This window comes from Pan troglodytes, chromosome 9 (assembly GCF_028858775.2).
Source record: "Pan troglodytes isolate AG18354 chromosome 9, NHGRI_mPanTro3-v2.0_pri, whole genome shotgun sequence".
Taxonomy (NCBI): Eukaryota; Metazoa; Chordata; class Mammalia; order Primates; family Hominidae; genus Pan; species Pan troglodytes.
In genome coordinates, this window is record NC_072407.2 from 19,643,713 (window position 1) to 19,659,337 (window position 15,625).

The 15,625-nt window shown below is 46.3% G+C and overlaps 1 long non-coding RNA gene across 1 annotated transcript in view; it reads left to right on the forward strand.

Annotated features, from left to right (window-relative positions):
• The first annotated feature begins 3,110 nt into the window (after window positions 1-3,110).
• The window catches only part of LOC129136409 (uncharacterized), a 41,316-nt gene continuing 28,801 nt past the window's right edge, over window positions 3,111-15,625 (forward strand). Inside the window, exons 1-2 of the long non-coding RNA XR_008537995.2 lie at window positions 3,111-3,546; window positions 8,331-8,400. This is a non-coding gene — a long non-coding RNA (uncharacterized LOC129136409). The remainder of the gene's footprint in view (window positions 3,547-8,330; window positions 8,401-15,625) is intronic.

A 15,625-nucleotide genomic window follows, 5' to 3' on the forward strand; every position in this document is an offset into this window, starting at 1 on the left:
GTTAACAGTTCTAGCTATTAAGCCTGCATGAAAGCTCGGTTCAATTTGCATTATAATTCATTGCCATCCCTGGGGAATGTTTTCCAACAATCCTCATTAAAGCTGTTATTTACAGGTCAGATGGTGGAGAAATGATTATACATATTTAAGAACCCCAAATGCAGATTGTCAAATTATCCGTGTAGCTGGAGGAGGAGGAAAGTTGGGAACGAAGGAAGAAAGGAAAGAGAGAGAGAGAAAGAAAGAAAGAAAAAGAAAGAAAGAGAGAGAAAGACAGAAAGAAAGTGACAAAGAAAGAAGAAAGAGAGAGGGAGAGAGAGAAAGAAAAGAAAGAAAGAAAAAGAAGAAAGAAAGAAAGGAAAGAGGAAGGAAGGAAGGAAGGAAAGAGAAGGAAGAAAGGGAGGGAGAGAGAGAAGAGAGGGAGAATTCACAATCTCATTTATTCCTTTCTACAAACAAGTAAACAGAGTCCTGGAAAGTTGAAGATTAAGTTCTGTGGTTTGGGTTGTGAGCTCAGGGACCCAAGTCTTGAGCCTACAGCTTGCTCTCTATCTCTACTCTCCCTTTACAGATATTTCCTTATTTTCTTCTGAGAGGTTAGCAGAGGTAGGGCAATGGAAGGACTTTCTTTTGAGATGTCTCACTGACTCCTGTTCAAATAAAGTTTCAGGAAACAGAGGAGTGGCTTGGGGCTTCAGCTTGCATAAATGAGTTGTTTGAATCTCAGCTCTAACATTTCAATCACGTCACCTGACTGCAGGGATCCTCAATAGTTCCTACCATGTCCAATACTAACACCTCAGAATTAGGAGTCCTCAGGAACCATTCCTGCAGGAAGGGACAAGAAGGAGGACCTTGGCATTCATCTATGTCCTCTTGCAGTCCATCTTGGTCCAAGGGACAGCAAAAAAAACTCTGGCCGTAGGGCTGGGCTGGGCATGTCCCGCGGCTGTGTGGCTGTGTGCAACAACCAGTCTTTGCTCAGGTTTCTTATTCCTGTCCTGTGCTTGCTCCTGTCTCAAGTTCAAACCCCAGCCTCTAGACCTCTGGACACAGACCCTGCACACAGACCCTGGTTTGTGGTGTTTGGTCTCAGCTCTTCCCCGTAGGCTCTGCCTTAGAACATCGAACTCCTCCCTCTCAGGAAGTCCTTTGCACCCCAGTCCTGCCTATGGGAGCCAGAGGCAGAGCTGGCAAGGAGCAGAAAAGACAAGTGCTTCCTGGAGCACATTCTCCAAAGGCAGAATCTCAGAAGACCTCATGGTTGAGGAAAAGTGTTAAGAGGCCTGCCCCTCCCCTCACTGCACCCACTAGGATGGAAAGCCTGATGGTGCTTCCCACCTGGAGCCTGGTGCTCCTGTGACCTGCCTCTGCCAGTGACAGGGAAATCCAGACCTTTTCCTCCAAGTAGCACCTGCTGTCAGAAGCGGGAGGGGAGGGCAGAGGACAGGACGCTCTTCCTTCTATGGCTACAAAACAGAGTCGGATGGCTTCCCCCTTCCCTGAGAGAAAGCACAACTCTAAGTGGCACCCTCACACCTACCTGTATTTTAATGAATATTATCCCACCATCTATCAACAGCAAGTCAACAAGCTTCACACCAGGGGAGAAAAACAATCCTCGCCTTGTCAGCCCTGCCTCTCCGGGAGCAGCTGAGGGTCTCAACGCCCCCTGACTCTCTGCCACCTCTTTTTCCCTGGGGGCTGTTGACAGGGTGCAGTGCAGCATGGAAACGGCTTTGGCCTCAGAATGTGGCAGAATGACAACGTGGCAGAATGGCTTGGGATTGACCATGGGCAGGCACAGGCACTCTGTCCCAACTGTCTCAGGACTTTCCAGTCCTCAGAGCAATGCTCTGTGATGGGTATTTCTATCCCCATCTTAACAGAAGGGCCACCGGGGGTTGGAGACATGCAGGGACTCCCTGAGGCCACACTGCTAACATGGGGCAAGGTTAGGCATATGAATGCAGATCTGACCCATGGATCCCTCAGGGTCTTTCTGCCTTGCTTTCCCACAGCCTCTCCCTGAGGATGCTGCTCAGCCCACTGGACTTTAGATGTTGAGAGGTGGCAGCTTGCTGGCAGCCCTAGCAGCCCTCGCAGCCCTCGCTCCCTCTCGGTGCCTCCCCGGCCTGGGCGCCCATTCTGGCCGCGCTTGAGGAGCCCTTCAGCCCGCCACTGCGCTGTGGAGGCCCCTCTCTGGTCTGGTTGAGGCTGGAGCCGGCTCCCTCAGCTTGCCGGGAGGTGCGGAGGGAGAGGCGCCGACAGGAACCCGGGCTGCGCGCGGCACTTGCGGACCAGCTAGAGTTCCAGATGGGCCTGGGCTTGGCGGGCCCCGCACTCGGAGCGAGCGGCCCCGGGCAGTGAGGGGCTTAGCACCCGGGCCAGCAGCTGCGGAGGGTGCGCCAGGTCTGCCAGCAGTGCCGGCCGACCGGCGCTGCGCTCGATTTCTCGCCAGGCCTTAGCTGCCTCCGGGCAGGGCTGGGGACCTGCAAGCCGCGATGCCTGAGCCACCCTCCACCACCCCCCTCCCCGCCCCCCGCCGGGCTCCTGCGCGGCCTGAGCCGCCCCCTGCTCCACGGTGCCTGGTCCCATTGACCGCCCAAGGGCTGAGGAGTGTGGGTGCACGGCACGGGACTGGCAGGCAGCTCCACCTGCGGCCCCGGTGCGGGATCCACTGGGTGAAGCCAGCTAGGCTCCTGAGTCTAGTGGGGACTTGGAGAACCTTTATTTCTAGCTAAAGGATTGTAAACACACCAATCAGCACCCTGTGTCTAGCTCCTGGTTTGTGGATGCACCAATCGCATTCTGTATCTAGCTAATTTGGTGGGGACTTGGAGAATCTTTAAAATGTCTAGCTAAGGGATTGTGAATACACCAATCAGCCCTCTGTATCTAGCTCAAGGTTTGTAAATGCACCAATCAGCACTCTGTATCTAGCTAATCTAGTGGGGAGGTGGAGAACTTTTGCGTCTAGCTCAGAGATTGCAAACGCACTAATCAGCACCCTGTCAAAATGGACCAATCAGCTCTCTGTAAAACAGACCAATTGGCTCACTGTAAAATGGACCAAACAGCAGGATGTGGGTGGGGCCAGATAAGAGAATAAAAGCAGGCTGCCTGAGCCAGTAGTGGCAACCCGCTTGAGTCAGCTTCTGCATTGTGGAAGGTTTGTTCTTTCTCTCTTTGCAGTAAATCTTACTGCTGCTCACTTCTTGGGTCCACACTGCGTTTATTAGCTGCAACGCTCACTACTATGGTCTGCAGCGTCACTCCTGAAGCCAGTGAGACCACGAACCCACCAGAATGAAGAAACTCCGAACACATCCGAACATCAGAAGGAACAAACTCCGGACAGGCGGCCTTTAAGAACTGTAACGCTCACCTCGAGGGTCTGCGGCTTCATTCTTGAAGTCAGTGAGACCAAGAACCCACCAATTCCGGACACAATGTTACCCCAGATAATCAGCGCCATTTTCTGAAGCTTGAGATGCAGGAAAAGAGGAGTGCTATCCATTAGATGGAGACAGGAAGTAGAAAAAGGTAAGACCTCTGAGAGGTATCCCTGGTGTGGGAGCATGTTCGTACCTGTAAGGCTGTGTGTGCTCACACACCCATGGCATCTGTGGGAGTCGGAGCTCTATGTGACTGCAACCGAGAGTGTGTTGATTGGTGTTTGTCTGTGCATGATGGAACAGTGTGCCTTGTGAGCATACATGGGCATGCTTCATTCTAGCCTGCAGACAAGTGCTATAGAGAGATGGCAGAGATGCTCCCAGGCTCCCCTAGTACCTTGTGAGCATACATGGGCATGCTCCATTCTAGCCTGTAGACAGGTGCTATAGAGAGGTGGCAGATATGCTTCCAGGCTCCCCTAGGCCTAAATGTGTCAACGTCTCTGAGCCACTTTACTCATCTGTTTAAGGGGAATGAGGTGATTCAGTGATAGGATGTGTGAAAAATCCAGTATGGTGCTTGAGAAATGGTAAGCACACAATCAATTGTAGATACAAACCAACTCCAAATTCACTTAATTACCTTGTCACCTATCTTTTCCACGAAAATAAAGACTTTGTCAAATGCTTGAAGTCCAGATTTGCTTGCTTTCCAGTGTTTCCACAGTCTCCCAGCCTAGAAAGCAGTGAAAGAAGTGTTTGGTCCTTTGTAGCTAATTCTTGGCAAAACCTCGCCAAGTCTTAGGGATCACTTTCTCCCTCCCAGGTGCTCACAAAGACTGTGCCTTTAAAAGGAGAGCAGGAAATAAATACTGACACATGTGAAATGCTTCCTATCCCTGTAAGAAAGAACCCCACTCCTGGCTCCTCCCAAGGATGTTAAAAGATGCCCTTTCCTGGGCCTACTTCTCTCCCCTGCTTCTCTTCATGAGCCCCTAGGTTCTGGAAAATCTCCATCTGCCTTTAAAGCTGGTTTCTATCATCTCTATTAAAGAAAACCCCACTCAGCTGGGTCCTCAGCTACTTAGTAACAATTGTCCAATTTCCAGCCTCACTTCCTTTTATCATAGAATTGCCTGAGCAGGTGGTCCTCCTCAGCTCCTCTCCTCCTCGCAGGATAATGCCTTCCTTTGTGCTCTGCCTGGCAGGAGAGGCCCTTGTGGGGATGCTGCTGCCTGAGGACTCCAGGGATTGAGTCTTTGCCAGCCCTCGGATTTCTCTCCTGGGTGATTCCAGTGGAGGTGCTGGGCTCCTCCCAAAGGACATAAGCCAGGGAAGTGGATCTAAATGCAGCCCCAGACGAGACAGAAGCCGGAGAATGGCAACAGGGAGGGTAGGGGGAGAACCGGATGATAAGCCAGGACATCAAGCGTCAGGGAAAGGGGGATTCAGCTGTGTCCTGGAGAATATCCCTAGGTTTCCTGATCTAGGTAACAGTGGGCATCTCCCTCTTCAGACTTCTTGAACTGTCCCCTTCAAAGAATTAGATCGTAACTCTTATTGCCCATTACCTTTGTAGACAGAATTCTGGTTTCCTAAATTTTGCAATACTCTGTCTCTCTTTTTTTTTCTTTCCTGTATTCCTATTGATCTAGCTTCCTTGGAAATAGCTTCTCAGTTCAAGGGAATAAAAATTCTTCCTTGCATGGGGAGATTATCACAATGCCCCTTGGCAGTGCTAAGACAGCTCTGTGCTAGAGCCCAGGATCTGAAAGGACAGAGGCCGTCTAAATGGTGTAGGAAAATGGAATAGAACAGGGGCAGAAATTTCATTACAGATAATGGAAACAAGAACAAAGCACCTTTTCTCTCCACTCAACAAAGAGGCTTCTTTGATATGGATCGTGGTGGTGTGAATGATGGCGGGAGTGGGGCTGGAACAGTGGCTGTCAGGGGGATACTGACAATGGTGGAGACAATGAAGGTGGTGTCAATGGTGGTATTGGGGAGAGGAGTGGTGGCAATAGTGATAATACTGTGGTTCCTGAGGTTACTGAGGATGATGAGAATGCTGTAGAGCTTTCATCTGGAATATTCTCCACACTTCATTTCTAGTCAAGTCCTACCCATCTCACTGCATCACGGAAAGAAGCGGGATTTGGAAGCGAGAATTCCTACTGCTCTTGCAACCTTGTAAATCTTACCTTTTTTGGTCTTCAATTTTCTTATCTATAAAATGTGGGGATTGGAGAAGGTGAATTCAAATAATCCTGCCACTTCTTAAATTATAGCATTTCAAGATTTCAGGCTTAGCTGTAGTCCTACTTTCTCCCAGACACTCTAGGCCACAAATTTCCTGTTTCTCTGTGTTTGGAGGATGCTTGATGTCTAAACCATCCTCTTGGTCATTAGCATTGACTATTATGCTTATTGTGGTGTCTTGGACTTGGGATTGGGTTCCCATATGAATTATTTTTGGTTCAGCACCTGGAACAATATCACACATTATAGACATTCAATACATGGTTGATGTTTCCTAGGAATGAAGAATTACTCAACTAACAATTGCTGAACATTTCTACATTCCAAGCTCTGAGCCAGGTCCAGATATAAAGGCACATTTTCTGACTGTGAGGCCTTGCTAGTGGAAGCAGTTTATCTCCCAGTGTGAACCATTAAGTAAAGGACAATATGACAAGTTTTCATAATGTACATATGAACGAAGTGAAGTTGCTGGGGAGGGGACCTGTGTAAAGTATAAGATAGGATGCAGTGTTTCAAAGGGAATCTTGAAAGATGATTCTTGTCTTTCCATTGACAAGAAGAAAAAGGCATTCAGGCAAAGAGAATTGAAACACCATGTGTAAAGGGTGAAAGTACATGCCTAGGGAATAGTGGTTTGGCATGAAGGCTGATGCCTGACTGTGAAGAGAGATGAGCTTTATCATCTGGCCTCTATGGAAAGGTTTTAGGCAGGAGTTTCCAGCATTTTCAGAAAAGCCCTATGATGGCAGGGTAGGAAATGGACTGCAATCCAGAAAGATGCAGGCAGGAAGGTATGGCAGGAAAATCTTACAGACTTCGGCTTTATAATGAGACCTGACAGAGGTAGGACATAAGACTGATGGGGCAGAGAGCAGTACTCGTGGGGGCTTCAGGAGGAGGCATCTATAACTTGCAATGACTTACTGGATCTGCAGGGTGAGAGATAGGGCGAAATCTGGAATGGTTTTAAAATTTCTTGCTAGGGTAACAGGTCCTATTAGGATGTAGGGAGGAGGGTTGATGATGATGAGTGGACGAAGATGATGAGACCATTGTCTTTGTGTCTTTGGTATCAGTGTGGTGCATAAGTGAAGTGGACATTTGGAAAATGAACCTCTGTCTCTCCCTGTCCCTCCCTTGCCCACATCTCAGTGGCTCATAAGATTCTACTGACCAGAGCTCTGCAGAGCCCAGGGTGCAGGCTGGGAAGGAGAAAGCAAAGGGGACCTCACAAGTCAGAGTCATTGGTTTCATTTCCCAATATCCAAATGCCTCTGTCCAATAAGACCTATAACCAGTTTCCCAGAGAAGGCCCCCGAAGAGGCCTGAGCTTGATGGAGTTGGGTAGTGGGCTTTTTTTTTTTTTTTTTTTGGCTTTTTTTTGGACTAAAAGCAATTTCCATTTTATGCCTTTTGTCTCTTCATCCAAGCAAATGCCGGTGGGATCTGGCAACCTGAGTTCAATAGCCAGTCCTTTTGGTCTTTCAAAGGCTATGAATGTAATAAGAGCACTCAACCCTTCTGAAGATATGCAAATCCGTGCATTTAAAAGATTTACATTCATCCTTCACAGGCCCTGAAATATAAATATGAAATACCCAGAACCTTGTCACTTCAGTAATAATTAAGCTGATGGCCTATTATGTTCGATTGCAAATCAATATAGTATCTTTTGGTGCCACTTGAGTTCTTGAGGGTTGGCGCGGGGCCAGCTCCAGTTATACAATTGAATTGCTGCAGCTGCCTGGGAAACTTCGCTGCCGTTCCCATTCAGGAAGAATAGGCGGGTAACAATGGTGACCAGCCTCCCTACAGTAATTGTGTACGAGGACACATTTCCAATGGGGTTTTTGTTCAGCAGGTGCTGTTATTTTAGTTTAATTTGAATTCTGAAATATGGAGGAGAGAAGGAGACCAATCTTAACAGCATCTAACCTACAGCTGTTCGAAAGAGGCCAGCAAACAGCATATGTTGCTTAGATGGAAATCGTAATTGCTCATTCTCCCTGGGATGTTGGCCCACCAACGTGGAGCCTCTGAAATTAGCCGGCATTTTTCTGGCATTTTCCTCAGTGGTGAGGCCTCTGCAGAGCTCAGGAGGAACTATTCTAGAGTGGCTCGCTCCCTGGGAGGCTTTGGTGGTGGCGGCTGCTGCGTCTCCTTTTTCTTCTCCTTCCCTCTTTCTCCTTCATGGTAGGCTGAGGTGAATTCCAAACACTACACAAAACACATCCGGGGTTGGCTTCCTCATTGGAGGCTGCCATGGGGACGCACAAGGAAACAGGCAGTGGCGAGGTCTGGTGGAGCCCCAGGGCCAGACTCTCTCTGAGAGCAGCGACCAACACCCCTGGGTCAGGGTCAGGGCAAGAGGAAAACTCAGATAGTAAGGAGAATAGCATCAACACAGACACCCTGATCTAGGTAATAAATAATATCCACAAGGCACACTCCCATCCACAAAACACTTTCACATGCTCTGTGTTTTTCTTTACATCCTCACAACACTCCCTGGAAGGAGGTGATAGTGTTCAGTTTCATAGAGAAGGAAGCTGAGGTGCAGGGTTGTCAGAAGACATACCCAATGCTAAAGCCTGCTGGGATAGAATAAGTCCTCGAATGTAAAATTCCATGCCCTTCCCTATACCACTGTCTCCTTTTTTGTTCCAGTGATTTCCATCAGCTCCCAGATTGGCAGGAGGTCCTGAGAGATCTACTTCCGTCAGCCTCTAAGTCTATGGTAATGAACTAAGCCTGTGACAAAGACTGAATTCTTGTGGTCTCTGTATTGGAAACCCATGTTTACATGATTTGGGGCTGGACTTAGGAAAACTCAGAGGTGTGGCATACTGAATGCCTAGCTTCTGTTCTTCTTCCCTTTCTTTCTTTGTTTTTTCCTTCCCTTTCTCCCTCCTTCCTTCCGTTTCCTTCTCTTTTTTTCGTTCCTTCCTCCTTTTCTTTCTTCCTTCCTTCCACATTTACAGAGCCCCTACTATTAGGCAGGCATTGGACTAGATGCTGTGGGGCATGCAAATATGAATAAGGTAAGTTACTGGTCTTCAACAAGCCTAGTCCAGAAGAGATACGCCCTCAAAAATAGAAGAAACAACTTGATTGTTGCCATATGATTGGGATTTACAAAGTGCTTGGGTCCTGGAATAGACAGTGGCTTCACAGGGAGGTGCATATGGAGGTAGATCATGAAGGATGTGTAAAATGCTTGTAGGCGGAGAAAAGGGGACAAGGATCCAGACCTGGCTTGAGTCACTGGTCTCACCCTGTCATGGGCCCTTTTTTTTTTGAGACGGAGTCTCGCACTGTCGCCCAGGCTGGAGTGCAGTGGCGCCATCTTGGTTCACTGCAAGCTCCACCTCCCAGGTTCACGCCATTCTCCTGCCTCAGCCTCCCGAGTAGCTGGGACTACAGGCGCCCACTGCCATGCCCGGCTAATTTTTTTGTATTTTTAGTGGAGACAGGGTTTCACCGTGTTAGCCAGGATGGTCTCGATCTCCTGACCTCGTGATCCACCCGCCTCAGCCTTACAAAGTGCTGAGATTACAGGCGTGAGCCACCGTGCCTGGCCTGTCATGGGCCCATTGTTAATAGGAAATGGGGGTTACAGGATTGGGGAAAGGACTGATGTAGCTTGGCGCCCTCAGTAGCATTATGTTAAGGAGTAGCAGTGCTGGAATGGACATTTGATGTGAGACATGGCATTAAGAAGATGAAGGGGGTATGTGGCAGGAGTCTGGCCTGAATGTCTGTTGTTAGTCCCTCCTGGCCTGAGATGCCAGGAACTTGCTGGCTTCTCCTGATGTGGCTAGAGCAGTGCCTTAGCTCAGATGCTGCTGCCATTAGAACTCTGGGCACCTCCTAGAACTCAGTGATCTGAGGTTCATAGTGGGCCTCTGCTCTCTGTCAGAAATCTTTGCCCTGTCTTTTTTGTCAGATGCTGTTACTTCCTCAACCTAACCTTTGTGTTCCCTGTTGAGGGATGTTCCTGCTGGGAGGTATAGAGTAAGGATGTCCAATCTTTTGGCTTCCTTGGACCACCTTGAAAGAAGAAAAATTGTCTTGAGCCACACATAAAATACACTAACACTAATGATAGCTGATGAGCTAAAAAAAAAAAAAAATCACAAAAAAAAATCTCATAATGCATTAAGAAAGTTTACCAATTTGTGTTGGGCCGCATTCAAAGCTGTCCTGGGCCGCCTGTCCTGGGCCCACAGGCTGCAGGTTGGACAAGCTTGGCGTAGAGCCATCCTTGAAGCCTTGAAGCTATACAAGGGTAAGAGTCAGCTCGCAATACCTGCATGTCTCGTAAACCTGCCTCGCTGGAGTTCAGAGTGTTTACCAATCCCATGGTTAGGAGCATGGCTTTGGAATTACACACATGTGAGTGCTAGAAATGGATCTAGAGGGGAAGTACGAGATGGTGGTTACGGTCATGGACTTGGAAGTCAGACTGCCTGGGCTTGGAGCCTAATTTTGTCACTTCTAGATGTTTAACTGTCACTTTATTGTCTCATCTGTAAATGGGAGACAATAATCTCTAATTGAAAGGGTTAGTGTGATGTTTAAATCAATTAATGGATTTAAAATATTAGTAGAGGGCTTGACACTTACAGCCCACTAAGTTTTAGCTGCTCATAGAAGTAGCAGTAGTAGCAGTAGTAGTATAACAGTAGTAATGATGATGTAGTAATCACAGTGGCAATGGTAGTGTAGTAATAATAGTGATACTGGTAATACAGGATAGGGTGTGATGGTGGTAGTGATAGTATTAGCAGTGGTAATGGTCGTAATGGAAGTAACATTGAAATGCTCCACCACTTAAATATCTTGGGAAAGTTTCTATACCTCGTCTTACCCAAAAACTGAGGCAAATGGTATTTCTTTCACAGCAGTGATGATGTTAACAAACAATCAAATTCCACAGATATTTACTGAGCGCTTGAAACACATGAGAAATTACCGATAGCTGAGTCTGTCACATGGAATTGCACCAAAAATTAGATACGTTGAAATTTGAAACCCTCATGGGTTAAGAAACCAAGTGTTTTTCTTCAGGGTTCTTTCTTTGCCGACAAAGCAATGACCTTATAGAGGAAGAAAGTGAGACTATAGTGTTAACTGTACAGGGTAAACCAATGGCCAGGACCACATGATCTCTTTTGCCATCGGCTCCCTGTGGCCTAGCACCATGCCTGGCATAACAAGTGTTTAAGTAAGTAATATGTTTACTTATTGAATATTTGTTGAATGCAGAATAAAGGAGTGATGTAAGTAAAAACCATGGGGATCCTAGAAGGCTGTCCCCCACAAAAGGTGATGACACTTTGGCTTTTAGTTAAAAATGTCCTTTTGGTTAGGACAGGAAGGAAAGAAACTCAACTCTGGGAGGGGCCCGAGGGTTGCTTTGGATGGAATTGCTTTGCGGCTTCCTTTGTGAATGTGGGAGAATCTGCTATGTAACAGCTCCTCTGTCTCCATGCTTTTACTCTAAGCAAGCCAGACAAACTCAGGATATCCGTGGGTGGGAATTTATTTTGGCAGCTCAAGTGGTGTAGGAAAGCCAAGAGCCTGGGGCTATTCAGTTGAACAACACATGTTAATCTCATTCTATTTTGCATAATCTCAGCAAACATTTTGATGTCAGGAAAGTGTAATCCAAGAACAAGCAGCTTCTGTGAGAGGCTTGTTCTTGGCATGGCTCAGTAATACAGGAGGATGGAAGTGAGGTCTGCAGACAAAACCGTTTGTCCAGTACAGGCATGATCACATGCAGAAGCCCATTCTATCCACCAAATTATGATGTTATGATGCAGAGGATGGGACCCCCAACCTACTAGTGACTGGGGTACAGAGTGACTGCTTTGCCTCTGTAGATTTGAGAGCATGGTTGCTATAGTCGGAATATGTCTTCCAAAATTCATGTGTTGGATGTTTAATCCCAAATGCAACTGTGTTGGGAGGTAGGGCCTAATGGGAGGTATTTAGGTCACAAGGGCACAGCCCTTCATGAACAGATTAATGCCACTATAAAAAAGGCTTATGGAAGTGGGTTTGCTCTCTTCTGCTCTTCTGCCACGTGAGAATGCAGCAAGCAGGCCAATACCAGATGCTGGCACCCTGACCTTGAACTTCCCAGCCTCCAGGGATGTGAGAAATAAATTTCTGGTCTTTATAAATTATCCATTCTCAGGTATTCTGTTATAGCAGCACAAAATGGATAGTGGGCATTGGAACTCATTACAAAAAGAAAAAAAGGAAAAAGCTGATGTGACCGGTAAGAAAATGGTGAAGATGTCGTGGAGGAATACATTCCCTGCTACGCCCTGATGGGGTGGGGTCATAAAGATGTGGTTTCTGAGAGCAAACTGTCTACAGTGGGAACAAACAGCTAACTCAAGTCCCTGGCCATAGCTCAAAAACCTCAAGGTGACAAAGGTGGATCTTAGGAGGTGTTGGCCCTCTGCTGATTGCTGTCTCTTGTGCATTCCGATCCTCTACACCATCATCTCCTCTTCACAGGTAACAAATCATGAAAGAATCTGTAATTCTGGTCGAGGTGGGTTTACTGACCAGTAGACATATATGTGTATATATCTCCCAGTTATGGCATTTTCACATTAAAATGATTTTAAGTGTCACCTAAGAACTCCCTTTATTCCAGTCCCCCCCACACACACACACACAAATCCCATTGCCCCCACCAGATACTCATTCCATTTGATAGGTAGGAAAACCCAGTTTCATGGAGGGGGAAGTGCTTTTTCCAACGGATTCACAGCAACTTAGCGTTAGACAGTGCTGGGCTATGACTTACATCTGTCCGCTCCAGATTCTCTGCTCTTTATGCTCTACACGCTGCCTCCCACACTCAGACTCTCTTATTTCTTGATATTTAGGAAGCATGGCACTTCCAAATCATCTGTATTTTCTCCTGGATGATTTTTACTTGTATCTGGTGGGCTGAGAGTAATGTTAGTCTAGAAGAGAAATCATCACAGGCCCAAGATAAAGGGGATGTTGTTACCATGGACTCCAAGGAAATTAGGCAATAGGATTAAAAAGTGTGTGTGTGTGTGTGTGTGTGTGTGGATATACATATAAAGAATAAGTATATATAAATATATATGTAAAAGTACATATAAATATATAAAATGTATGTAAGAAATTAAATATACAGATATGATATATAATATCTTAATATATGTAATATATTCTTGTTTATTTGGTATGAGTTTGTGAGTGTAGCATGAAAAGCTTGAAATTAAATCCTGATTCTACCACTCATACGATTAATGACTTTTGTATAGTCAGTTTCTCCCAACTTTAATTTCGTCATGTTTAAATGAAGGATAATTATACCTATTTACCAGGGTTGTGGTAAGGGTCATATAGAATCATGCACTGTTTCAGGAATGCTTTTGACTTTAGTGACAGAAATGTTCACCCATACTGATTTAGACACATACAGATTTAATGTTCTCACACACCAAGATATCTGGACGCAAGTAACTGCTAGTGTTAACTTAGCAGTTCAATTCAATGTGGGTTGATGCCTTTACAATTCTCTTCTCCTCTCCTTTATGGTTGTATTATGGCTGCTGCAGCTCTTTCCATCACATCTGTAATCCAGTAGGAAGTGGTAAAGGGAAGCAAAAATGTCTCTGTCAGAAAATCAAAAGCTTTCTCAGAAATCCCACAACAGACTTCCAATTATCCTGTCCAGAGCTGTGTCATATGGACACCTTTGGCTGGAAGTTGGCAAAGAAAAAGAAGTTGGGAAATGGTCCATCTACTATGTCTGCCAGCAAAAAGCCTTTCCATAGGGCACAATTGTATTAGTATGGAATGAATGCTCTCATTTCTCTTCTTTCAAGAGATTCATGTAAGTGTGCCAGGAGCTCTAGAATAAAGGAAAGATGGTGGGGCTGGTGAAATGACAAAAAGCAGGCTGAGTTTCTGGTCATTTTCTGGAAGACGATTATTTGTTGCCAGACTCGCTTATGCAGGTGACCTCAGTGGTCTGGAAGTCAGCACTACCTGGTGAGTAAGGGGAGAGAGGACTATTGAGGACTAGATAGGAGAAAGACATCCCACCCCACCCTATCCCCACCCACCCTGGCTGGGCTGCTGGACACTTCCATCTGGATATCAGCCCTCAGTCTGGTCGCACTCAACATGTCCACAAGCAAATTGGCATTTAGGGGACATTAAACCATCTTTACCATTGGATTTTACTGTCCATCAGGGGCTGCAACAGCTTCTTGTTGAGGCTCTAAGGTTCAGAGCCCTCTTTTGATTGTGAGGACTGAATCTTAGCAGGCAACTGGCTGTATCACCCAGAAACAAGGCAGTGCTGGTGATAGGGACAGTCAGACAAGATGGAGGGCAGCAAACTGGAGGGGAGCCCTGTCACTTTAGAGGAGGCAGAGTAGAACACAGAACCTCTGTCATGGGGGTATCATCTGGATAAAAGCAAAATGGGCTCTCATCTCTGTTGCCTCCCCTCTCTACTCCATTTCTGGTCAGGCCAAAGATCTATTGCTTGATCTTCTCCAGTCCCTCTCTTTTTCTCAGCCCTTGCCCCTCTCACATGGATTACAGGGTGATATGGTTTGGATTTGTGTCTCTGCCTGCATCTCATGTTGAACTATAATCCCCAATGTTGGAGGAGGGCCCTGGTGGGAGGTGGTTGGGTCATGGAGGCAGATTTCTCCCTTGCTGTTCTCGTGATGAGTTTTCATGAGATCTGGTTGTTTAAAAGTGTGTAGCACCTCCTGCTTTATGCTCTTCTTCCTGCTCTGGCCATGTAAGATGTGCCTCCCTCCTCTTTTCCTTCTGCCATGAGTGTAAGTTTCCTGAGGCCTCCCCAGCCATGCTTCCTATACAGCCTACAGAACCGTGAGCCAATTAAACCTTTTTTTCTATATAAATTACCCAGTCTCAGGTAGTTCTTTATAGCAGTGCAAGAATGGACTAATACACAGGCATAGCCAGACTGGGGATCCTTGACCACAGTCTATCCTCTTCCAACCAGGTGATATCCTGATGGTGTGGAAGGAGCACTCACCTTGTTGTAGTCAGGATAGCTGAGTTCTAATCTGAGCCTGACTCCTCTCCACTTCCCAGCCATGTGACTACACTGCTTTCATTCTCACTTAACACATTGGTAAATAATATCATCGTTAGAGAGTTGCTGCCAGGGCTGAGATAGGCAATGTTTGTGAAAAGGGCCTCATGGGCTTCAAGGACTAATTTGATGGGAATTTGAGTAAGGAAGGGACAAAAGGAATAGGTGGGCTTCAGATGTCTCACCTAAGCTTCGACAAGAGCAGCTCTTCTCTTTTTTACATGTTGGGCTTCTGGAGAAATATCATGTGAAAAAAAGTTTTTCTGAATAAATAAATAAGGAAACCACCAATTTATGTTAAGTGCAGAGCATATATTAGGCTCTTGATAAATACTGCTCACTTCCTTTCCCCAACCGCTTCTTTGAAAAATGGCAATTGCCATTTCCAATGGCTTTTGCTCCATGCAGTTTTAAAAGTTAAAAAAAAAAAAAACACTAAATGTTTGCCACTTGCATCTAATTATGAGAATGACTGGTCCAGTGATTCTGTGTATTGAGATCACAACTCCGGTGCTTATCTCTTAATCCATCAGTCCCAGATCACCATCCAGGGACTCATTTTTCTTTGGTGTGACTTCTTTCTGCAGCCAAAATTTCCTGGACCTGCCTGAACTCCCGTCTCCATGCAGCTCCCCTTTCACTTAGCTGACCTGATAAATGGCCAACAAGGTCTGGTTTCAGCAATGGGCACGTTTCACTAGAAAACAATTAAAGTGACCAAAACCTGCTGAGATCTAATAAATGTTCACTCATCCACCTGAACAGATGCCAGTTACAGCAGAAGAAAAAAACAGTGTCTGGAGTCAGGGAATTCGCTGTG